The sequence below is a fragment of the Globicephala melas genome, chromosome 11, assembly GCF_963455315.2.
Source record: "Globicephala melas chromosome 11, mGloMel1.2, whole genome shotgun sequence".
Taxonomy (NCBI): domain Eukaryota; kingdom Metazoa; phylum Chordata; class Mammalia; order Artiodactyla; family Delphinidae; genus Globicephala; species Globicephala melas.
Genome location: NC_083324.2, coordinates 13779557 through 13805290, shown reverse-complemented (window position 1 = coordinate 13805290; position 25734 = coordinate 13779557). Strand labels below are relative to the sequence as shown.

General features: G+C 37.8%; 1 protein-coding gene across 5 annotated transcripts in view; it reads left to right on the top strand.

Annotated features, from left to right (window-relative positions):
• Nucleotides 1-25734, top strand: part of CNTN4 (contactin 4) — a 973761-nt gene that overhangs the window by 113171 nt on the left and 834856 nt on the right. The window contains exons 1-2 of one of the 5 annotated variants that reach the window (XM_060307731.1): nucleotides 15165-15280; nucleotides 15766-15816. The exons of the other annotated variants lie outside the window; for them this stretch is intronic. The gene's annotated coding sequence lies outside the window, so the exon portion shown is untranslated. Of the gene's footprint in view, nucleotides 1-15164; nucleotides 15281-15765; nucleotides 15817-25734 lie in introns of those variants that run through there. 5 annotated transcript variants of the gene reach the window in all.

Genomic DNA, 25734 nt, shown 5'->3' with positions numbered 1-25734 from the left:
TCAGAGTACCTTAAAATGGTTCATATAAAAATAAAAGTGTTCATTATTATATTTTATTGGTATCTCTATGGAGCCATAATACTTATAATTTTAACCACCAAACATAATTGTAATGCCTTTATTTTATCTAACTAACCTAAGTGTAGCACTGGTTAATGCTTTCCTATCTGGGACTCAGGAATGTGCCCATTTATTGTGTCCTTGTATTTAACATTTTCCAGTATGTGAAATGAAAGGATTTGGACTACATGATTACAAACAGACTATCTGGTTCTTATCTTATAGGGAGAATGTGTATCATTACCTACCATTTTATCAGACCACATTTTGTACAAGACACCATGCTAGGTGTTATAGACACTGAAAAATGGGGTGCTATCTTTATGATGATGTGATGGCCATTTATGTGAATAATATTCATAGTCTGTCTGTCCAACAAGTGTCCCCTTCCTATCATATTTCTGAGAGGAATAGATATCTAAAGAAAGGAAACGAAGGCAAAATAGAGTCTGTTATGTAAATCTGGGACTTGGGTCAGTATAGAACTGAAGTCTAATATGATGGACCACATGGAAGAATTCATTTTCTCTGGGATAATTAGTCTGTACTTGATCTAGTTGGACATGCTCAGGTTCATTCTAGAACAGGTGCATGTACTGTCTACCATACACGTAGGTAGAGGGATCGTATTGAGTCAGCTCATTATCCCAGACCGTCGCGCTGAGAGAGAGAAAAAAGTCAGAACATATCTTGGTGTCCTGACCTTAGAAGCCCCTTGAAAACTTTATCCAAAGGAGACTTGACCCAGTTAATGCCTTACAATTGTCCAACTCAGGTCAATTATAGTCCTTTTCCTAACCAATAAATAGGGTACTGGGCAAAACCCTTTTACATAGATAAGAAAACTAGTATATAGGTTTAAATCACAAGCCCAGAGTTGCTTAGCCAGTTAGGGCAGAATCGGTATGTGGACCTGGATATATAGTTAAAAGAGAAAACAAGATTTCTCCAAGTGTCTTTTTTTTTTTCTCTTGCAATTTCTTCATATATTTATGTATATGAATGGTATGTGTATATTTTAAATCTATATATTCAAAGGTTTAGCCTGTGAATGTAAAAATTGTAATTTTAAAATTATTAAATTTCATAGAAAATTAAATTTTATAATTTGTATTTGAGGTTTTTAACAATTTAAGGTTTAACAATTCATTCATTGTTATAACCCATGAGGAGCACTTGTGAATACATAGAAATGCAGAGAAGTGGTTAACTTTTAAGATCTTTGATGTACAGACCTTAATAAATAGGTGCAGTAAAACTCATATTTCTTGACATATTCATTACTCAGCAAAAAATTGCATACGTCTTTTTAATTATTCACAAACTTACAATGCCTTCAAATCTTAACAATGAATTAATGCCTTTGATGTTATTATACACATTTAATAAAGTTATATGCAACTGCACAGAAAAATAATATAAGCCTTTCTTTTGATCCTAAAAATAGATAATTAAACTCTTTCTTTTGCAAATGTAGAATTTGTTCACAGATTCTTCTTGAAGTTTTTACACTTTTGTAGTTTGCTGCATGCTGGTTTGTTGGTTAAGCAAAGTAAGACTTCTGGGTGGCTTTTAAAACTGTACACATGCTTTAAAATTAATAAACGTGGTCTTTAAATAAATAATGTTAAATTAAGAAAGAACAATTATTTTTAAACTTTTTTCTCCATTCATACTTAGGGCACATGAGGAAAATGCTCGTGTGTTAATTTTTGTTTCATGATTGTCCAAGGAGGCAAGGTACCGCTTTGGATAAATTTGACATGTTCAGAGAAATAGCAACCCTGTCAATTCTTGAAGAAACTGTTGGAGTTTGAAATAGTAATTTGCTGAGTGGATAATTCAGAAAGCTGAGTTATGACAGCACTTCTGGTCTGAATAACAGATGTCTCATAATTGTCAGTATAGAATTACATGAAATCTACTTTGAAACTTTGAAACTTTTACATTTAAGTATTTATTCATTTGTAGTAGATAGGTGTAGATTGGGATATACTTAGGATTTGCTTAAAATAGTCACTGTTTTTTTTTCCAAATCATGAATTTTTTTTTTTTTTTTTTGGTGAGGAAAGTTCATGTCAAAATGAATTATCTGTAACATGATTTTAGTATTGTCTTTTCTTATGGCCTGTTGAGTTTAAAACAACTTTTTTTAGCCTGTTACTCCACTTTTTATTATGTGGATGATTTTCTGTCATGTTCAATATATTATTTAATAATAATGTTTTTAAAATTCCTAAATACCACTAAATATTTAAAAATTTTTCCCGATTATGAAATTCAGAAAAGTGTGACCCCTGACTTAAAGTAGGATGCTCCAACCTAATTTTACATTTCTTTGACCATGGTAGGAGCCATGTAGTTTTCCTCCAACTGAAACTTCCACCAGGGACATGAGATGTGAACTGTAGGGACTTGTATATTCCTGAAACCAGTTTGGGCCTCAAATACAACCCGGTTAAGTTCTTACTCAATTATAAACTCCCAAAGGGCAGAGATTATACCTTGTCTTGTTTTCAAGAGCCTAATGCATGTCAGGCTCCTAGTAGCCATTCAGTAACGAACGACGAGCGTGCTTATGCAATTTTAAAGCAGTTTCTCAGTTCTTTTTCTCTGGAGTCGAAATAATAATACTAGAAACACAGAATGAAACAGAAGTAATATTTGTCTCAGCAAAGTGACATGTATGCAGTTCTCGGAAAACTGACTGTTTCATCCTTTTTAGAAGTGTACGATTATTAAGTAAACTTCTGTACTGAGTGGGTAAGATGGTGTATCCTATGCAAATAACCAGAGAAGCAATCAGCAATTCTGAGAGGCAAAAGTCTCATTTTGAGGAAATGCAAAACAATTGAATACATTTCATCACTTTGCATTTAAAGTAGGGAGGTGATGAATACTTAGAAGAGTATTCCAGCTATTCCAGTCCTGTTTCTTAGCAGGCAGTTATTTTTACTGACAGGTGAGAACATTTCACCTGTATTTTTTTGACAGATGTAAGCTCTTATGACATACCTTTTCCTTCCATGGGCCCTCTCCCCTTCTCCTTCACAAGTATGGTATAGAAACAGGACTATTTTGAAGTAATGTGAGGAAGAAGAGAGGTAATCTGTCTCTGCCTGCTCTGCCTAAACCATAGGGAAAGATCACAGTTAGGGTCAGAGCTAATACTGTCAACTTATGAAAGAGCCCACTCATCATGTCTAACTTTCTTTGACAGTATCTACAAAGGCTTCTGTATCTAAGGATGATTTTACTGTCAATATGCAATCAGGCAGGTCAATGTTCATTTCATTTGTGAAGAAAACCACATCAAGCAAATTTCATTATAAAACCTAAAAATCAATATACATTTGTGCCAGTGTTCTCTAAATAATCAATGTGAGTACTCCTTTACCCTGAAATAACATTTTTAAGGATTGGATTTTTACCAGAAGAAGAAAGAAGCCATAGTTACTTTTTCCTTGCACAGTATTTGTATTTGATATTAAGACAGTGATATTAAGAAGGACTTTTGGAGTCCGTTTTGTCTTAAATATGTTTATTAGTCAGTTATGGTGTCTATGCAAGTTGACACTGACTAGAGTGAAAAAATATACAGATGTGTCAATTGGTAAATATCAGAACAGTGATGAAAATCATAGCTAGTAGTGGTTTAATATGCACTGTTTATGGATGCTGTGATAAGACTTTTCTTTTGATTTTTTCATGTAATCTTTATGATAACCCTAGTACAGGAGCACATAGTTTGTGTAGGCTAAATGCCATAAGCTACAGCCACCACAGAATAGATATTTTTATTTCACCTAACAATTTAATACACATGTGCTCTTCCAGTTGTGGTCCACCCTTTCACAGAGCTTCCGAATCCTTTGCTGGATTCTCTGTTGCATCTGACACAAGAAGGGAGAAAGAAGGTGAGGATAGAAAGAATAGTTTTCAATGAAAAAGGCATCTGTCCTTTTATCCATGTTCCAGTGGTGAGAGCTCAGTCATGTGGCTACACCTAATTGCAAGGGAGTCTGGGAAATGTAATCCTGCCATGGGTGCAATGGGGAAAGGAAATAAGTTTACTGAAAAACTAGCCAGTCTCTTCTATGAGAGGGTGTATTCCTTTTTTTATAGGTAAGAACCTAAGGCTTAAAGTTCAAATAATATCTGATATAATCTGGGTGAGTTACGGTAATGCCAGGTCTGCCTCACAGTCCATGTTTTTAAGCACTGCCTGGGCTGGGTGCACCTTACTGTGATTTACCCTGGAGAACATGGTATCTTCCTGATGAAGAGATGAGCCAGAGAGATGCATGGCTAGAATTTTGACTTTTGCTCTATGCAGGGTCCTCCAGTAGAACTTGCTGTAGCTCTACTGATAATGCTAAAATCCTAAAGCAGAAGTCATCAGTACACCTTGTAGGGGAAATTTTAAGAATCAGTGTGCAATTCCTGTGTTCACTTTTCCTCCTATCAAGACAACAGGTGGTGCTCCAGTTGGAGCTATTCTGTCACCCTGGGTTCCTGTTAAGGTTGATGCATAGGCCCATGTTGGATGTGTGGTGTGAGTGACAAATAAAATTTTGTGTGAGCCACTGAGTTTTAATTTAATTTCATTTTGTAGATTTTGTACTGTTATTGTTACTGAAGCATAACCTAGCCTTTCCTGACTGATACACAGTTCAGCCCAGAATCTCTACTTTTAGTGTCTTACAGGAGTGTATATAGAGGTCCATAAAGATATCTGTGTCCCTGTGTCTGTCTGTCTATCTGGTGATATTCATTGGAGTTTCGTTTCAATAAGGCATGGCTGAAAGAATTCAATAAGTTATGCTGTAATTACACAGTAGGATATATGGAACTGGTAAAAAAGTTTACGCCTATGTTTACCTACATGAAAAGATGTCTATGATTATGTGGAAAATGTAACTTGAAAAATGCATAAAATTATGTGTGTATATATATATATATATATATATATATATATATATATACACACACACACACACACACACACAGACACACACACACGATATTTCATAATGGCAGTGAAAACTTTGTTTATATTTTCTGTAAGGAAGTAGACTTCCCAGGCAGAGAGCTGGAGGGGTTGATGGCATCCTGCATTATTCCTGATGTAATCACAGCCACAACCATCTTTTCCCTAAATCTCCAAATTAGCTTTCTTTTTAAATTTTTATTGAAGAATAGTTAATTTCCAATATTGTGTTAGTTTCAGGTATACAGCAAAGTAATTCAGTTACATATAAATATATATATATACACATACATTTTTCAGATCATTTTCAACTATACATTATTACTAGCTCTTGAATATAGTTCTCTGTGCTATACAGTAAATCCTTGTTGTTTATCTATTTCATATATAGTAGTGTGTTTTTGTTAATCCCATACTCCTAATTTATCCCTCCCCCCACTTTCCCCTTTGGTAACCATAAGTTTGTTTTCTATGTCTGTGAGTCTTTTTCTGTTTTGTATCTAAGTTCATTTCTATCGTTTTAGATTCCACATATAAATGACATCGTATGACATTTGTCTTTCTCTGACTTCACTTAGTATGATAATCTCTAGGTCCATCCATGTTGCTGCAAATGGCAGTATTTCATTCTTTTTTATGGCTGAGTAGTATTCCATTGTGTGTGTGTGTGTGTGTGTGTGTGTGTGTGTGTGTGTATCTCACATCTTCTTTATCCATTCATCTGTTTCTAATATTTAGAGATATTGAGCAACTTTTCATGTGCCTGTTAGCCATGTGTATGACTTCTTCCGAGAAATGTCTATTTGTGTCTTCTGTTCAATTTTTGATTGTTTTTTTTCTTTGATATTGAGCTGTATGAGCTGTTTGTATATTTTGGATATAACCCCTCATTGGTTGCATCATTTACAAATATCTTCTCCTAGTCCATAGCTTGTCTTTTCATTTTTTTGATGGTTTCCTTTTGCTGTGCAAAAGCTTTCAATTCAGTTAGGTCCCATTTTTAAATTTTTGCTTTTATTTCTTTTGCTTCAGGAGACTGATCTAAGAAAATATTGCTACAATTTATGTCTGAGAATGTTTTGCCTGTGTTCTCTTCTAGGAGTTTTAAGGTGTCATGTCTTATATTTAGGTCTTTAAACCATTCTGAGGTTTTGTTTTTTGTTTTTTTATGGTATGAAGGCATGCTCTAATTTCATTGATTCACATGAGGCTGTCTAGCTTTTTCAACCCCACTTACTGAGGAGACTGTCTTTCCTCCACTGCATATTCTTGCTCCTTTGTCAAAGATTAATTCACTGTAGGTGTGTGGGCTTATTTCTTGACTCTATTCTGTTCCATTGATTTATATGTCTGTTTTTTGTGCCAGTGCCATGCAGTTTTGATTACTGTAGCTTTGTAGTATCATCTGAAGTCTGGAGGGTTATGCCTCCAGGTTTGTTCCTTTTCCTCAGGATTGCTGTGGTAATTCTGGGTGTTTTGTCAAATTAGCTTTCCTAATGGTCTTATTCCCTCAGTTTTGACTCCCCTCTAATCCACAGCCCATGTGATCTTTGTAATAGATCTTATACATATCTTTGTTTCCTATTGAAAACTTAAAGTTGCCCCCATTGTTACACAGAAAAACTCATGTCTTATCCTTGTTCCTGGAAAGACAGAGCCTAAGACAAAGTGTTCAAGTTTTACTGAGAGGTGCCATTCCGTAGTGGCAAGAGTGAGGAAAAGGGCAGTGAGGACAAGGAGAAGGGGTAGCAGAAAGGTGCTGCATTTCCAGGGTGGCCACTGATTTATAATCTGCTTAACATCAAGGACAGTTGCTTAGCAGGTACAGTGGTTGGATCATGTGGGACATTTCTGATGTGTGAACACAAGAAAAACACAGCTTAAAGAAAAACACATCTTATTAGTGGAAGGAAAAGAGAGAGAGTTCACCTCCAGCTCTCTTAGGCCTCTTATTGGTGAACCCTCCCATGCTTCTGGGTTTCATCATCTGGCCCTGAGGAGCTGCTTAGGAAGCCAGGTTCCACATTTGCTGTGGTGGTCTGAATATGAAATTAACAGGGGGTGGCAGAGATCTGGGGGCATGTGGCAGCTGGCTCTCAGGAGGCAGAATCTAGTGTGCTGATGTGAAGTTGGACAGCAGCCACACAGGCTGAGGTGGAACAAAATGGCAGAGGGCTCAATAAAGGGGGAGGCAGAATGAACTTTGAGGAGGTACATGTGATGTGATGAATGCAGTTCATTAGAGTTAGGACCCTAGGTCCTGGCACACTCAAGTCCCTACCGGGTGTATGAACATGTTAGCCCTCTTTTCCTTACCCCATCCCTGTACTTGACTAATTTATTTAGAGCCTCAACTTTTTTTCTTCCTTCTGTGTGATGAGACTCCTCATCCCTATCTTAGTTGCCCCTTCTTTGTTCTTACTGCTTTGTCATCTTTTAATTGTCCGTTTGAATCTCCCCACTTCCTTCATTACATCAAAAACTCATTGGAAGCAAACGGTTTTTATTATTAACTGTTTTTTACCCAAAATCAAACACATAATAGAAAAGTAAATAGGAATGAATTGATGAATGATAATGACAACTAATATTTATTATTTGTCATATTTTAAGCAGTAAAACAATTTCCCTGATAATGGGGTTTTCAGAGGATTCTTGAGTAAGGTAGTAACTGCTGCTTTAGTTTGTTGTTTTTCTGTTGGTTCTGAGAATATTGAGAATATTATGCACTCATGTACATGTGTAATTTTATGCTAGTCTACACTCCATATAGATTTTGTCTTTTTATTAACATCATACACATAGAGAACTATGTGTATGTTTTCTCAGATTACAATCAACTCCTGTAGGTTTTTTTTTTTTTTTTTTTTTTTGCGGTACGCGGGCCTCACACTGTTGCGGCCTCTCCCGTTGCGGAGCACAGGCTCCGGACGCGCAGGCCCAGCGGCCATGGTTCACGGGCCCAGCCACTCCGCGGCATGTGGGATCTTCCTGGACCGGGGCACGAACCCGTGTCCCCTGCATCAGCAGGCGGACTCTCAACCACTGCGTCACCAGGGAAGCCCTCAACTCTTGTTTTTAATTCCTATACTAAAGGCATTCCAAAACCTATCCGATAACACCATTTTGTCTGTTAATAACTACCACTCACAAGGAGTTTAAAAGAACAATTTAGCTAATTCTTCTTGTTGATTTTAAAATTTATTTTTTCTTGGTTGTTAGTTAAAACTATTGAAACATATTTGAAATATTTTGATTTATAAGCAAAGTATATATTTGGTTATTCAGATGACCAAATATATATTTCTCATTTCTCATATATATTTGGTCGGTCTTCATCCATGGTTCCTGACTCACAGGTGCCAAAACCTTTGGAATTTCCTAAGTACTGAATACGATCAAGGTGTTTCTTGTTAGGTTAATGGGGTTAATTTTGGATCCCACCTAAGGATGAGGACTGGTTGCCAGGAGAAACCAACCATGTAATTAGAGGGTTGGAACTTTCAGTCCTGCACCCTGACTTCCTGGGAGGGGTGCTGGAGGTTGAATCAATTGCTATTGGCCAGTGATTTAATCAATCATGACTATGTAATGACGCCTCCATAAAAACCCAAGAGAGAGTTTGGAGAGCTTCCTGGTTGTTGAACCCCCTGAGGGGCTGCGAAAATGGTGTGATTGGAGGACGTGGACGTTCTGTACCCGTTCTCCATACTTTGCCCTATACATGTAGAGCATCTGGTGGTTCCTGAGTTATAATCTGGTAAGTGAAACCTTTGTCTGAGTTCTAGTAAATTAACCAAACCAGAGCAGGGAATTGTGGGAAACTCTAGTTTATACTTGTAACAAAGTTGTACAAGGTTGTACAGGTAACAACCTAGGCTTGAAATTGACATCCTGAGTTGGTGGAGGGCTGGGAACCTCAAGTTTGTAGCCTGTTAGTCAGAAGCACAGGTAACAGCCTGGGTTTGTGATTGGCATGTGAAGTGGGGAAGGAGGCAGTCTTGTAGGACCGACCTGTTAACCTGTGGAACCTGAAACTGTCTCTGGGTAGATAGTCTCAGAATTGATTTGAATTGTAGGACACCCAGCTGATATCCTGAGAAGTGTTTGTCAGTGTGGGGAACCCCCCATCCCCCGCTACTGCCATTAAAGTGGGTATAGACTCATTTACATTTCTATAACCTTCTTCCACGTAGGTCAGTCATGAAATGAGCATACGCACTCATTGATTCAGTGAAGTACCCTCTTTGGGTGGACTTACGGATGGCTAAAGCCAGCTTTCTGACCTTCTGTTTAATGATATTTTAAAAAAAATTCCCCATGTTAATAATTTCGCTTGCCTTTTTTTTTTTTTTTTTTTTTTTGCCGTACGCGGGCCTCTCAGTGTTGTGGCCTCTCCCGCTGCGGAGCACAGGCTCCGGACGCGCAGACCCAGCGGCCATGGCTCACGGGCCCAGCCGCTCTGCGGCACGTGGGATCCTCCCGGACGGGGGCACGAACCCGTGTCCCCTGAATCAGCAGGCCTACTCTCAACCACTGCGCCACCAGGGAGGCCCTCGCTTGCCTTTTTTACATCTCATTATAGGCATTCTAATGCTTTAAAAATGTTCCTTTCTCATATTGAAGCGCTTCTGGAATGCCCTTAAAGTGCCCCACCCCATTTTTCATTAATTTTAACTTGGTTTATAACAGTGCTTTCCAGTCTTTGAACATTTGAATTGACTAGGGATGTTAAAAAAAAAAAAAAAAAAAAAGCAGTGACAGAGACCCCTCACACCCAGATTCTGGTTTAATTCATCTGAGGTGGGAGTTAAGGGAGAGAGATTTCTAAAATTCACGGCATGTGTTTCCTGTATGTAACTCAGGTTGAGGAATTTTGATTGGGAAGAGTTTCTCAAGATGTGATCCACAGTTCATTGGGGATTTTTATGAATCTTTGAGATCATGCAAGCTCTTAGCATATTAATACACATTTTGTTCCTCATGTGAAATCATGAATTTTTCAATTTCAAACTTTCTGTGTATCTGGCTAGTACTGGCATCAATTTCATTAATGATGCGGTTTGTCTGGTGTTGGTTAGCAAGTTGGGAACCTGACCTACTGACTGAAATTACTGTTTTAAAGTATCTGAAAGTCAGGGGACATGTAGAATGTTGGAGTTGAGAGTTTGTTATCCTAAGTGTACCTCCCCATTTTATGGATGAGGAAATTGAGGTCCAGAGGGATGAGACATACGGACCAGCTTCATAAGCTGCTCAGGTGGGGAGCAGGGACTATGAACTTGAGGCTCTTAGCTCTTGTCAGGTGCTCCTTTTGTTTTACCCCTTCCTTTCTGGAAGAAGCCTTGTGAAATAACACAGGACTTGAGGTTTCACTTGTTCTTTCTGGGCCAGGTCCTAAAAATTCCATTTGTTATTTAAGCCCCAGTGCTAAGTTCTAATTACCATTCAGAAATTACTTTACAGTGAACAGATGTGTGTTATTTTCTGGAAAAAAAAGCGGTAATGATCTACACCTGTACTTTCAGCAGTGTTTCTCCACTGAGAAGTAGCAATCAGCATTAATGGATAAGCTCAAGTTACGGAGGCCTCAAATTTAGCTGATGTGCAGTGCAATGTAAGGGTTTCTGTTGCCAACAGATCAAATGTTCTCCAGGCTCCCATCAGCTTTCCCAATAGCCAGTCACCAAATTCTGCTCTCCCCCTGAAAAGCAGGTTTTGTTTTTGGACAGTTAAGTGGTCCATTGGTGAAATGAGACAGCATCTTTCTCATAGGAAATAACTTTTTGCTCCCAGGGAAATTCACAAAATAGCAAAGAATCAATTGAGGGTGTATTTTTGTTGTTCTGAGTTTCTTACATTGTACACATCTAAGATTACAGAAGGTGGGATGAGGTGAGCAACAAACTATATGAATGGCGTTAAAAAATTTTTTTTGGTGGAATGGGCTCATCGGCATGCTGCATTCCTTATTGTGTTCAGAAATGAGGGTAGAAAATACTAGAAGCCTTATTTCTTATTATGATTCATTACATCATGTTATCTGGTGGAATATTATGTTTAACTCTCATTTTATAGTTACAAATTTTGCACACTTACACCCTGGGCTTAAGTGGTGTCCACTATTCAAAGATAGGACTGATTTTTTTAAATGTATATTTGCTCAAGGTTTGCTCTTAGAGATAAGGTGGGTAATATGGCTTAAATAGTCCTGAGTGTGGAAATTTGGTTCAATGCAGCTTAAGCTGGGGATAGGAGTACAAATACTTCATTTGAAGTCTTCCTATTTCTACATCCCCAAATAATCTAGCACTTCAGATCAATTGGTGTTTTATTCCCCTGAATTTGGACAGTTGATGTGTAGATTACAGTGATGAATCTTAAATGGTGTCTTCCTGGTAGTCAACCATGATCAGACAATTGATAAGATTTACATTTGTTTAGTATTGAGCTTTTATAAATGTCCGTCACTCTTTTCCTTGAAAGGGATAATGCTAGCCCCTCCCCCCATCTTTCCTTTTTCCTTTCAAAAATTAGTAATGGTAGTAAGACAGACGATGTCTCAGACCGAAGGAGAGGGAGATTACGCATGACTGAATTTTGACATTATGAGGTGATATTACAGAACGAATCTTCCTAACGTGAAATTTGATAACACAACATTTTCACAAAGTCAGAAAAAGAGCATAGAGTCCATGAAAACCATCACATAAAATCAGCCATAATGATCATGTGAGGGCTATCAAAGCCTTAGGTAGGAGAGCGTTTCTACCTGAGTAGGGGCTTAGGCTGCATTCCAGGAAGTACATAATAAATGTCAGTGTACATACTCTGCAGTGCTGTTAAATGTAATCTGAGAATCGTACTTAATAGAAATTTAAAATAGTGGTGTTCAGTAGAAAAGAGGAAGCTCTGCAAGAAAAATATTTTCTGCCATGTTAATTGTTAAAAATGTTATAAATATTCTAAAGATAAATAATATTATAGAAGACAGTACTAATCCATAGCCGTGTATCCTTAACCACCTTTGAAAACAGTTGAATGTTTTACTATTTAGATCCATTTGAATTATAGATATAATTGAATCCTTAAAGTACAGATATAAATGAAGCCCCTCACCCCAGTCTCCTCCTTCCCACCTCTTCAGAGGTATTACATATCCTGAAGTAAGTGTTTCCTTCCTATTCAAGTATTTATACTTTTATACACATCTATTTAACTAAATATATGTGTGTGTATATGTATATATTTATATACACACACTGTTTTGTGTTAAAACTTAATTTAAAAACATGATACAGTGTATATCCTTTGGCTAATGGGTTTCTTTTTCCCTATATTTAATATGATCAACGTTGATAATGTTCATTTATTTTAAATGTAATATAATAGTCTTAGTGTGTGACTGGATCATGATGTCTGTCTGTTCTCATGTGGGCATTTCAGTTTCAAACATTTCTACTTTCACTGTGGCAATGAATTTCCTGGTACATACATCCTCCTGATGTAAACGTTTCTCTGGGGACATCCCCCCACAGATGTTGAATCATTGAGTTGTACGGTATGTGTGTCAGTTTTACTGGATACGTTGGTGAATTGCTTCCTGAAGCAGTTGTACCAGTTTACATTCACACCAAGTGCTGACGAGCTCGCTTACTTTGACTATAGTTGATGTTACGCCCTGAGTGGCTTCAGTCCCCATACCCTTCTTACCACAAAGCCACGGCCTTTTGAAACCCTTGCAGCCTCAGCCTCGTCTCCTTTTCTTGAATAGACCTTGCCCTTCCATAGCAGGTTTGAGGGAGCTACAGCCCACTGCCCTGTAGCTCATGGGTGGATTGTGCTTGCTGCTAGTCTGGCCTTTGCTTTGTGAGTTATTTCAAATAATGAGACTTTTCTTTTATACGAAATATGCTTGGACGCACATTCTGAAAAGTAGAACACTCTGCTCTGTCTCAAAGCTTGTTCCTTTAGGATCCGACATTAAATGTAGGATTTGGACTTTATCTAACTTCTTAAAGTTTCTTTTCCAAGGATTGAAGTTCATCCCCTGAAATTTAGTTTGCTTCTTTGGGACGTTGATGGTACTGGGCTTTTTTGTGGCATGATTCTTGGTCCCCATGCTTCAGCAGCCCCTCTTATCTTCTTCTGGGCTTCCTTCCTGTCTGTAGTATAAGAAGGTTGCTCTTTATTTATTGTCATAACTTTCAGGCTCCTTCTCTTGGCACCTTCCTGGCCTGGAGGGCTGATCTAGTTCCAAACAATCTGTTTTCCGGTATGGACTCTGCCACTGATACCATTTAAGAAACAGATTGATTGCTGTCATTTCTGGAAGTGATTTCATGCTGTTTGCTCTCATCTTTTGTAAACACTGTCAATTGTTTGGTACCTATTTTTCCCCCTTGAGTATGTTTTGAAGGTCATAATCATTACCAGAACTACCAGATATTTCAATATCTTCTTTACCGTGTGAACATCATCTCCACAGATGTGACTAATACCTATATTCTGATCACCTAGCAGTAAATGACTGCTTTTAGCTCAAATATATCAGAAAACCAAAGCCCTAGGAATAGCATTATAAAGGGAAAGCAACGCTCAAAAAAGAGAATTTTTTTTCTTGATTTCACAAGTCAAATACATGTGTTCATTTTAGAAATTCTGTAAAATATAGCAGTGCATAAAGAAAACAAAAGGTTTTTCATGGAACCATAATTAACTTTGTGTAGCAATCCAGATGTAAAGTTGAACATGTATGTATTAATTGAAAAAATTTGAGTGCGTACGAGATGTTGGGTACACAAAGAAAGTGGTAAGTAAATTAAATATAGATCTACCATTCATGGAGCTTAAAGTCTACAGGGGGAGATGGTAACAGACAAATAACTAAATATGTAAAAGCAAATAGAGAAAAATAGTGTAAAAGTAAGAAAGAGGTACAGTGATAGCAATGTTGTGACTGAAAGGGAAGGAAGAGTGGGTTACATAGACTGAGTTACACGGGTAGAGACTAATTAGTGTGATGGGGAAAGCCAGTTTTTTTTTTTTTTTTTTTTTTTTGCGGTACGCGGGCCTCTCACTGTTGTGGCCTCTCCCGTTGCGGAGCACAGGCTCTGGACGCACAGGCTCAGCGGCCATGGCTCACGGGCCTAGCCGCTCCGCAGCATGTGGGATCTTCCCGGACCGGGGCACGAACCCGTGTCCCCTGCATCGGCAGGCGGACTCTCAACCACTGCGCCACCAGGGAAGCCCGCCAGTGTTTTTTTTGAAGAAAACGTTTCAGCTGAGTTTCACAGGATACGAAAAGCAGGCATGCAGAGATCAAAGAGGATGAGATTACAGGGAGCCAGAGCTGCAGGTTCAGAGTGTATAGAGATGTGAAAGAGGTTGGCGTGTAGCTAAAGTTAGGAAGAGACACCATCAATTTAACCACAGCTTTCTAAGGAGGAGTCAAGGGGAGATAAGAACACAATAATTGAAATGTACAACCCAATTTAAGGATCTAACCAGTTTCAGGTAAATAGAAAGTTTATAGAAGTGCATTTTGGAATCAGATAGTATGGTATGTTTCTATTTTTTTTTAAAGAAATTGGGAACAGGTACACATCTTGTAACTTTCTTTCAAAATATAAGTCTAATAATAGCTGTTTTTCGATACATGCCCAAGCCCGGATGTGTAGAAAATAAGTAATTTGTAAATTGGTTTAAATATTTGGTGGCATATAACTGTAAAAATTCCATTACCACTAATTCTTTACCTTATATATTTTTCTGAAACACATGCTTATTGTATTAAACCAAAGGGATCCTTTCCCCTGATGTAAAGGCAGAGTAAAGGGTTACATATAACCAAGGAGGATTGGTCCCAATCCACCATTCTTCTCCCCCGTATTTTCCTATCAGGAATGAGGTCCTTCCATTTCTCATCATGCTAGGAGTGGCTTATCAGATGGTCCTATAGCAATTCCAATTTTGCTTATCAGTTATGACCAAGATGTGTCATCGTGTTTTCTATGTATAGGGGTTTGTAGGAAGCTGTGCTGACATGTGGGATGTGAGAGCATCTGTTAAAGTGAATGCTAGAGTTGAAGGCGTTAAGTGTTTAAAGACGTGATGAGGCTTTGGGCTCAGCTGTCCCCTAGGTTTACCCAGGGCTTGCAGATACTAATATTCAGCACATTTCCAGGAGGCAGATCTGATCTTCCATAAATGCCTGGATGCACAGAAATGGTGAGTTGTTGCAGTGCTAATTTTCATATGTCTAGCTTGATGTTAACAGTAAACCCTGAAGGAAGAGAGTTGGTGATTTATATTTGAAGCATTTCCTTACTTGGGACAATCATCTGTCTTGGCTATAGTTAAATACCTTTTGTAGGGCTCCAAAAATAAACATATATGTCTAAGATATTTTTGAGTTTTTGTATCCCAGTTACAGAAAAATATCTCTGGAAATGCATATGAAACAGAGAATCTCTCAGTGAATTGAACTTTACTTCCTTTATTTAAATTTTCTTTGCTCTTGTATGCCTTTACCAACTGTTACTGAAAAATGTTATTTGGCTTGGCTTTGCCACGATCTACTATTTGGGTTATAGTGGATTTTCTAAAGTGCGTTATTTTCCTATTTATTATTTAGATGTCCCCAGTTATCAATTGAAATGTCTATTAAACTTCTTCTCCTAGAGCTTTGAAGTCATTTCTCTCTATCTTTTAAGGTACACTCTCTTGGAATATTCCTTAATTTTGGCCCGTATCAACAATAAAAGGTAATACAAAATAATGACTTTGTTTTAATTATGGCAGGGTAATTTATAACAGCTTTGTTTATTTACTTATAACTCATAATCATTACTCACATTTGAGACTGTCTTTAGCATTATTTTTATGGTTTTAAGCTGGATCTTATGCCATCTTTTATCGGAGAATATTTGATAGCTTTTTTCAGAATTATAGACCTTGACGTTAAAGGAATTGGCTTTGCCAAATTCATACCATGCTTCTATTTATTTCCCTATGACAACTTTCTTCTTGCATCTAATTTGTTTTAGGTTCTCTTTCCATTTCCTTTCCATCTACTAGGAGGATATTCTTTTCACCATGTTCAGGACACAAGTTTAAACAAGTTGATCAGTATTTCACTAGTTGATTTTGGGTAAATACAGGTACTCATCTCTTTTTTCTATGTTGTCACTCATAGTGTTTCCTGCATCTGGTATGCTATTGTTTTAGCTCAAGCTGCCATAACAAAATACCATATTCTGGGTTGCTTAAGCAGACATTTATTTGTCACAGCTACAGAGGCTGGGAAGTCAAAGATTAAGGTGCTAGGAGATTGGGTTTCTGGTGAGAGCCTTCTTCTTGGCTTGCAGATGGCCACCTGTTCCCTGTGTTCTCACATGTTGAAGAGAGCTAGCACTGGTCTGTGTTTGTCTGTGTCTCTAGTCTTACAAGGACACTAATCCCGTGATGGAAGCCCTACCCACATGACTTCATGTAAACCTAATTACCTTCCAAAGGACCCACCTCCAAATACCATGAAATGGGGGATTAGGGCTTCACCATATGAATTTGGGGGGATGCAAACAGTCATAACAACTATCTTTCTCTTGTGTTAGGTTCCTTTACTTCCACCCAAATCCTACTCTAAAAGTAACCCTCAAATCACACCTTCTTGGGTTTGATATTTCCATTTGGAATTACTGTGAAAACTTACCTCCATCTGCCACTATTATGTATATAGGTGAGGATGTTTTTGTTTTCCCACTATGACAACAACTACTAGATGGCATGTCATTTTTGTAAGCTGCAAGGCATCTACCTTCTCCATAATACATATTTAGGAATACTGAATGTAAATAATTAGGAAGCTTCTTAATCAAGCCATTGATCTTGAAATTACTGGCCTTCAAATATTTGTATTTGCCAAAAACAAACGTTGATGAAGGAAAAAATTGGAACCTTCATACACTGCTGGTGGAATTGTAAAATAAGGTAGCTTATTTGGAAAACAGTTTGGCTGTCCCTCAGTGTTAAACATAAGGTTATCATTTGACCCAGAAATTCCCTTCCTAGATATATACCCAAGAGAAATGAGAACATAAAGCCACACTGTTCATAGAAACATTAGTCGTGAGAGTGAAAAACTGGAGTCATCCTAAATGTTCATCAGCTGATGCGCAGATAAACAAGTACTGAATATCCATATGATGGAAAGTTATTTGGAAATACAAACAAATGAAGTACTGATAATGCTACAACATGGATGAATCTTGCAAACATTATGCTACGTAAAAGAAGGCATGTATTGCATGATTCCATTTATATGAAATTTCCAGAATAGGCGTATTCATAAAGACAAAAAATAGATTGGTGGTTGCCAGGGGCTAGGAGCAGGAGAAATTGGGAATGATTTTGAATGGAAATATGGGAGTGAATTTATATAGTTTCTTTTGTAGGGGGATGAAAATATTCTGGAACTAGGTGATGGTGATTTTCCAACCCTTGGAAAATGTTAAAAAACTACTGATTGTATATGTATAAATATATAAATAAAACCTTCATATCTTCCAGGGTAATGAACAGAAACCTGACTGAGCCAGAGTCAGGCTTTCTGCAAAACTTTATATATCAACAATTGCCGGCCTTAAACAAATAGCGTTTCTGTAAAGAATGCTGAACTGAGGTGTGTGGGATTTTGAAGACAGATTTTTTTTTTACTCTGTTACCTTCTTTGCCGTGCAAAAGCTGGAGTTACCACTGTCACATTGGTGCACGATGTTTATTCTTTTTTTTAATCCTTGAAAGCTACTTAGGGACTTCTAATCCATTCTAAAGGAATCTGACAGAACCCACCATGATGACTCAGGTATAGCATGGGGAGTCACAGTGCCTGAGGTTTAATACAGACTGTTTATCCTTTTTATACCCTATCTTTCATTCTCTGGATGCAGATTTTGGCTCCCGCCCTTGCTGCAAAACCAGGTTGTGTTCTGCCTCAGGGATTTTTGCTTTCTGCCCTAAGATTTCTCTACTATGAGGAGTTAATAACTCCTGAGAACCTTGACCAATAGGGGATGAACAACCAGTAAATAGATATTGCCCTGGTCGGTATTTTGAGTGGAAAACTTTGAAGTTCATTTCACACTGTACCACAGTGGGACTGACTCCTGCTTGACCACGATGGTAACCAATTTAACTACAAACCCTGGGATTAGCTTGCTATCCTTCCTTTTTCCACACCTGGCTATCGTTGTGCCCACCTACAAGTTAGCCCTTCAGTTTCCCGGATGTCTCCTAAAACAAAACAGCTCGCCTATAACCTTGTGTCATGTCTGTTGCAGGAGCTCTCAAGCTATGACACATTGTCTGGCACTTAGAACTTCTAGGATCCTAGATGAGTTAAATAATGTCTGTAACTCAGTTACTTCTTCTACATGAAACAATAATAGTGGCCTCCTGTGTAGGAAAGAGTTAGGATAGGAGTCTCAGGTCTGATATACTAAGAGGAATACATGTGAGATTGGCCCTTGGCTGACATCTGAGATCTTGGCTGGTACTAATATAATTTTTTTAATTGACAAGTGTTGATCACTATGCCTAGACTGTCTGTACAAATAATGTGGTGTATGCGCAACACCTGCTGTCTTTGAGTCGTATGGAATTTTGGTAATTCTAGCAGAGTGCACCTATGTGACCAGCCCTCTTACAAACGGAATAAACAGTGCCCACACTGAGTCCCTAATCAGCTTGCCTGGACAGAAATATTCCACCCGTGTTGATGCATTTTCATTGCTAGGAAAGTATACACTCTCTGTGACCACCCAATGGGAGGAAGGACATGTAAGGAAACTTGCATATGGATTACTCCAGACTCTGCCTGTGGTTTTTATTTTTTTTTTTTATCATCCAACTTTGTATTCCTACTACATCATTGTAATAAATCTTAGACATAAGTGCAACTTAGATGCTGAGTCCTGTGAATCTTTCTAGCAAGTCTTTGATTTTAGAAGTAGTCTTGGGGACCCTGACACAGCTGCTGTGGTTAGTTTGAAGATTAAATGACATGTGAAAGATTTTAGCACAATGTTTCTAACATCGTAAGTGTACTGTGTATCTTAAGATTTACTCAAGTGCGTGCTGTCATTCAGTATGTGGTAGCAATTAGTTTGGGGATCCCAGGTGAATCAGATTGACTGAGTGTGTAGGTCATATCAGAGTCTCAAGAGATAAAGGGGTAGATACACATTAGAGGTGGTGGAGTTGAAATTTAGCTTCATAATGCCTGATGCAATTGCTTTAAAACTCCAGTCCTTCTCTCCCGTCTTTTGCACAGCCAATAGGAAACACAGAATACTAGCTAATGACTTTTCTACTTGTGCCAACACAGACCTCCTCTCCAAACGCTCCATTTAAAGCCATTGACCTGGACTTTTTCTTTACTTCATTGATCTGACACCATTTCCCATTTGCAGTGACCTTCCCTTTTGGTCAGATGCCCACTTCTGACCACTCATCATGAATTGGCTCACACCCTCTCTGTAGGAAGTGATCACAGAGTGCTGGAGTCTTGTGGGTCTCTCCTTTCAGGGAACAGAGCGCTGTAGCTTAAAATCATGGATGTGAGCATGAATATCTATGTTCTGCACTATGGCTTTGTCTGTAATTGTAAGACTTCGTGCAAGTTACTTAGATTTCCCGAGGCTCTGCTTGGTAGTCTGTAATACCAAGATAGCAGTTTTTTTTAACTTGCTGGTCTACAGTGGGATGGAGGCACAGAATGAGTTACTGTACTGGTGAGAACACTGTATAGACGCTAAAGCACTGCACCCATGTTTGCATTTTGGGTTCTTACTTCCTTTTTGTATAGTTTTATGTTGCCATCATTTCACTTTCTTATACTTTGTTTCTCTAAATAGATTGTAAGCTCCTTGATAGTTCGGGCTGTCTCTTTTGTGTATTGACATTCTCTATGGTAGTTAGCAAAGTGGTGTGCTGCTAAATGGGGCCCAGTTAAGAATCTTGTCAGGTTTGGGACTTCCCTCATGGCGCAGTGGTTAAGAATGTGCCTGCCAGTGCAGGGGACACGGGTTCGATCCCTGGTCTGGGAAGAGCCCACGTGCCGCGGAGCAGCTAAGCCCATGCACCGCAACTGCAGAGCCTGCACTCTAAAGCCTGCGAGCCACAACTAGTGAGCCCACGTGCTGCAACTATGAAAGCCTGTGGGCCTAGAGCCTGTGCTCCGCAATAAGAGAAGCCACCACAAGGAGAAGCCTGCGCACTGCAGCAAAGAGTAGTCCCCGCTCACCGCAACTACAGAAAGCCTCTGCGCAGCAATGAAGACTCAGTGCAGCCATAAATAAATAAATAAATAAAAATTAAAAAAGAATCTTGTCAAGTTTATTGATGAGGACCTTGGAGTTTGGAGACAGTAGGTCATAGGGGTGTTTAGAAGAAAAGAAAACACTGGATTGAGGGTAACCACTTTATGTAGCAGGAGCTAATTAAGTGGCCGAGTCTCTACTGCTGGTTAAAGGCTTCTTCATTATTAGGTGCTTTAGAAGTAAGTGCCCTGTTGCCCTGTAATTTTGTTTCATTAATTATGTCAGACATGGGTGGTATTTGAGGCAAACAACCCTTAGATTGCCTTTTCACCTGTATCATTGGCAAACATTTATCATTGATGGGGCTATTAAGTTCTTATGATTTTTTTTCTCATAGAGATCTAAAAAGAGCTGTGTAGTAATCACCTATCAAAGTGCAAATATTATAAAGAAATGGTAATAGAGTATTATTCAATAATACTCTTTTAGCCATTGCTTTATTTAACATTTACATAGTTTTTTTTTCGTTTTTTTTTGTGTGTGTGTGTGGTACGCGGGCCTCTCACTGCCATGGCCTCTCCCGTCGCGGAGCACAGGCTCTGGACACGCAGGCTCAGCGGCCATGGCTCACGGGCCCAGCCGCTCCGCGGCATGTGGGATCTTCCCAGACCGGGGCATGAACCCGTGTCCCCTGCATTGGCAGGCGGACTCTCAACCACTGCGCCACCAGGGAAGCCCTACATAGTTCTTTGTGTCGGATAACATGATAAAAATTTTATGCATATTAAGTTAATCCTTCTAACATTCAGTGGTGGCTATGATTATTTTTTTTTCCATTTTACAGAGAAACTCAGGAATACAATAAGTGAATTATTTACGATCACACGGATAGATAAATGGCTGAGCTTACAAAACTGGTCAGTCTGGCTCTGTAGCATGTGGTCTTAATCGGTACTTTATGCTGCCTTCTGTTATTATCTGTGTACTTAACTATCTGTAGATATGTGCATCCATGGTAACGTGGATGTTGTGTTAATTGTTTGGGGGCTGATGTGATGCCATGTCTCAGAAAACAAAACAGAGACCTATTCTGAGGATTTACAAACGTTTCTGACTTACTTATCTTTGCATCCCTAACATTTTTACTTTTCATTCTAATTAGGTTCAACAAGGTAAATAAATTGGTGGATTATAAGATAATGATAGATTAGGAATGCTTGGTAAATCTCTTTAAACTCTAAGTTAAATGTCACAAGAGCAACTATTATGAACCTCAACAGCATGTCGTTTGGTGCCATAGTCGGTTTGCTTGATTGTCTCAGTGTAACGCCTGATATTCACGGTCTTTTGTTCATTTTACATATAATCCAGCATTAAAAGCATAAGAAATAAAGGGATAAAAAGTCGATGCCCCGCTTAACTTATTCAACTAAATTATTATGCCTTCACCTTTTGACCAAATCAAATTCATCTCCTCTCTCCCTGTCCTTCTGCCCGTTTTAATACTACAGCACAGATTTAATGGATTAGGAGTGAGTAATAAGAACACGAAGAGTGGCCAGCATGATTAAGAATTTCTTGGTGGTGTAATTCCATTATAATTAACATTGTGTAACTGGAGAAATACGGTGTTTGCACATCTTGCTGGCAGATGTTTTTAAGTCAGTGGCAGAAAGGAGATTATTAGTAAATGAAGACCTATTTATTGAAATTGTTTTTGCATCTTGTATTGTTGGATTTATTTGTTTGTTTCACAAACCACAGTTAATTTAGTAAGGAAAATAAGCAATACGTTTAACAAGCACTGGAAATAAATTTGTTTGCAGTGCTTTGAAGTACCATAGTTGAATTTTTTACATTAGAGAGAAAATACTACTAAAAGATCTATAAAGTGGAAGGTGATTAAATAGTGAAAACAGAGTATTTTCTTCCCCAAAAATGTTCAGCAGAATTTAAAGTAAATGAAAATAACATGGTTTTGTATGTAGAGAAATTTTCAATTTGTTACAAGTGATTTTTTCCAAAAACTCTTTGGCCAATTAAATATATAATCAATTTACATAAGGTTGGATCAGAGTCTTCTGGCCAAGGGGTTGGCAATTTATGGCCCGTTGATCCAATCTAGTTCTCCACTTCTTTGTGTGTCTTCCACATACTAAGCATGCTTTTTAAAAATATTTGTAGATGGTTGGAAAAAAAATCAAAAGAATAGTAATTCATGATATGTGAAAACTATGACATTCAAATGTCAGTGTCCATCAATAAAGTTTTATCGGCACACAGCCACACTCATGTGTATATATTGTCCATACTGATTTCATGTTACAACAGCAGAGTTGAGTAGTTCTGATACAGATTTTATGACCTGCAAAGCTGAAAATATTTATCATCTAGCTCTTTACAGAAAAGTTTGCAGACCCCTGCCCTAGCCAATAAAGAAAATAAAACATCAGTAGTAGTAATAAGACTGATTTCTAATAGCACTGTAATTTCAATACAAATATCTCCATTTTACAGATCAAGACACTGAGGCTCTGATTTTTAAGTCATTGACTTGGTTACAATTGTGTTTTGAGGGCCGTCTTGAACTATAACAACTTGTAATATATATAAATGCCTACAATTTAGATCTATTTAAAAAATATTTTAAGTCTTTTGAAAATGGGGTTATGTGTTCTCATTTAATTGAGTTATTAAATACGATTTGGTTGATTGATTTAAAAGCAGTCATTCCAGTGTATGGAACTTTGGACATGCCGTATTAACTTGTAGCTATCTACAAAAGGGAGGTTGGTATTCTGTTTTCATAGTAGATGGTAGAATCACTTTTCTGTGTCATTGTGGATCCTGCTTTATATAAAAATGATTACAAGTTGGTGCACCTTTTATTTTGAGAACTTTAATACAGTGGTCTTGGGGAATTGGCCCCTAAGGCCTTTCTGTGGAAATCCTTGCTGCTCACTCATTCATTTATTGCAGAAAAAAATAAATTGTCAAAGATGATGGCTGTTCATGGTAAGAGCTTACTTAGCTAGGTTTATGAAAGCAGGCAAGAAGTTATTGATGTTTTCCATCATTGATTTCTCACCTCCCTTGCTGAACTAGAGGGTCACAATAAATGATTGTTGCATTAGACTGTGATGATGATCAGTTTTCTGTGTTATTAAAAAATGGCTTAAGAGGTCTATTTAATAGGGTACTTAGGCTAACTTTAAGCCTGGTAGAAGAGGTTTTCTCAAGAGTTTCCTGAAATTCAGTGTTGAAAGACTTATTACATGAAACACAGTAAGGTAAACTGCATTTTAGTTGGCAAAATCCCTTAGGCTTATTGAATGGACCTTCTGAGAATTCAGGTTGTCATTATGCAGTGCTAAATATCAGAATAACAGCTGAAATTCATATAGTTACCTGGATTCTTAAAAATATCCATTCTTACAGACTTCCTTAGATACAGCTGGTAGATGATAATCTATATAATGCCTTGAGGGCTGAGCCTGTGTCTTACAGTATCTTCAGTATCAAGAACAGTAACTAAATAATAGTAAATATTATTATTTTAGCTAACCTTTACTGAATACTATGTGCCAGGAATTGAGCTATTTTTATTTTTATTTTTTTTACAAATAATACTTAATTAACTGTCTAAAAACCTTCTGCTCTTAATAATTTATTCCAATAATACAGGGTTTACAGGGCCATATAAAACACTCGGGGTGGCTGAAATTAACACTCAGGTATCTCTGACTCCAAAGCTTGATCTTTCTCATGCTGTGGTTGTAGGGCATTCTCCAAATGTTTGATGAGTGAATGCATGGGTGTGTGAAAGAGTCAGTTGTTATCAGCAATACATCATCATGGTTTCTTTACTCTTAATTCTAGTACTGTGATCATAGTTATTAAGCTTTTTCAGAGATCCACACTCGATTCACTTGCTTTGAAAAAGAATCCTTATGGAACAGTCTAACTTACGACTTAGGGATCAGCTGCCTCTGTCATACACAGCAGTGTGACTGGAAGCAAAGGTGTGGTATTTCTGCTGCGACTTAGGTGGACTGCAAAGGATCAGTTGTTAAGTATGTCATTTGTTGAGCTAAAACTAAATGTTAATACCCCTTCAAGGACCATAATGAGTATGACTTGACGAGTTTCTTATATACATATCTCAAATGATTTGCACAGCAGTGCTCATGGCTAGAAAGACAGGTATTTTATACGTAAGACAAGGGACTCAGGGGATTTGAGTGATTTGCCCAGGTAACCCAGGTGGAAACTCAAGTCTTCTGACTGCAACACCATGTTGGCTAGGGCCTTATTTTTACGGGGAAGAGCTGGACTCAAATAAAACCCAAGCAGTTTTCCCACGCCTAGGTAAGATTGTACAGATACATGGGTTCTTCCCTTTTAGAGACCGACTTAGTTACTGGAACCATCAAAACACAAGTGCACCCAAAGGAACTTGTGGCGTATACATATGTCATAGATACTAATGCTTTAGTTCTGTACTGTCCAATGGAAATATACTGTGAGCCAAAAATATAATTTCAATTTTCTGGAACTCACATTAAAAAGTACAGTGAAACAGGTGGAAATTTATTAAATATATTGTGTTCAAAATATTATATCAACCTGTACCAGTATTAAAACAATTAGGAATAAGATACTTTACACTCATTTTTTACACTATCTTTTCATTTCTTATTAGCTACTTTACAAGCACTCAGTAGCCACATCTGGCTAGTGGTACCATATTGGATAGCACAGCTCTAAACACTAGGATAGTAAGACCCAGCTTTCCTGCTTGGGTATGGAAAAGCTCTGAGAAAAGGAAGGGAAGAAGTTTTCCTAATTTATTCTTCTACATCCCCCATATTTTGTTATTCACATGGTCTCCTTTATGTTTAGATTTAAATGTCTTTTCATATTTTTAACCTAACTGGCTAGTCATCTCACTGTTTGATATTCACTCATCGGATACAGAGTTTCTATTCTCAAGAGTTCTCTGAGGAGGCAGTATATCTGTGCAAGGAAATAGATAAGCATGACTCCAGTGATTGGAACAAAATTAGAAGATTCCTGAGGAAAAATTGCTTCTATAATTTAACAAATGCACCTCAGCAACATCCAAGGCTCATGAGAAGCAAATTGGTTATTTTGGGTTAATGTCGGAATGAATACGCTTTTAGTTCACATTTTTTCTCTCTTTGTCATTTAGCTAAAATGAATGGTTGATAATGGTTAGAACATCATTTAGCTACAGAAAGAAGAGAAAAACCCAGAAAATATTTAAGCTACTCTTCAAATCATTCAAACAATTATATCCTAATAAAATAATGGTAATTTTGATCCAGATTACAAGGTTTTTGT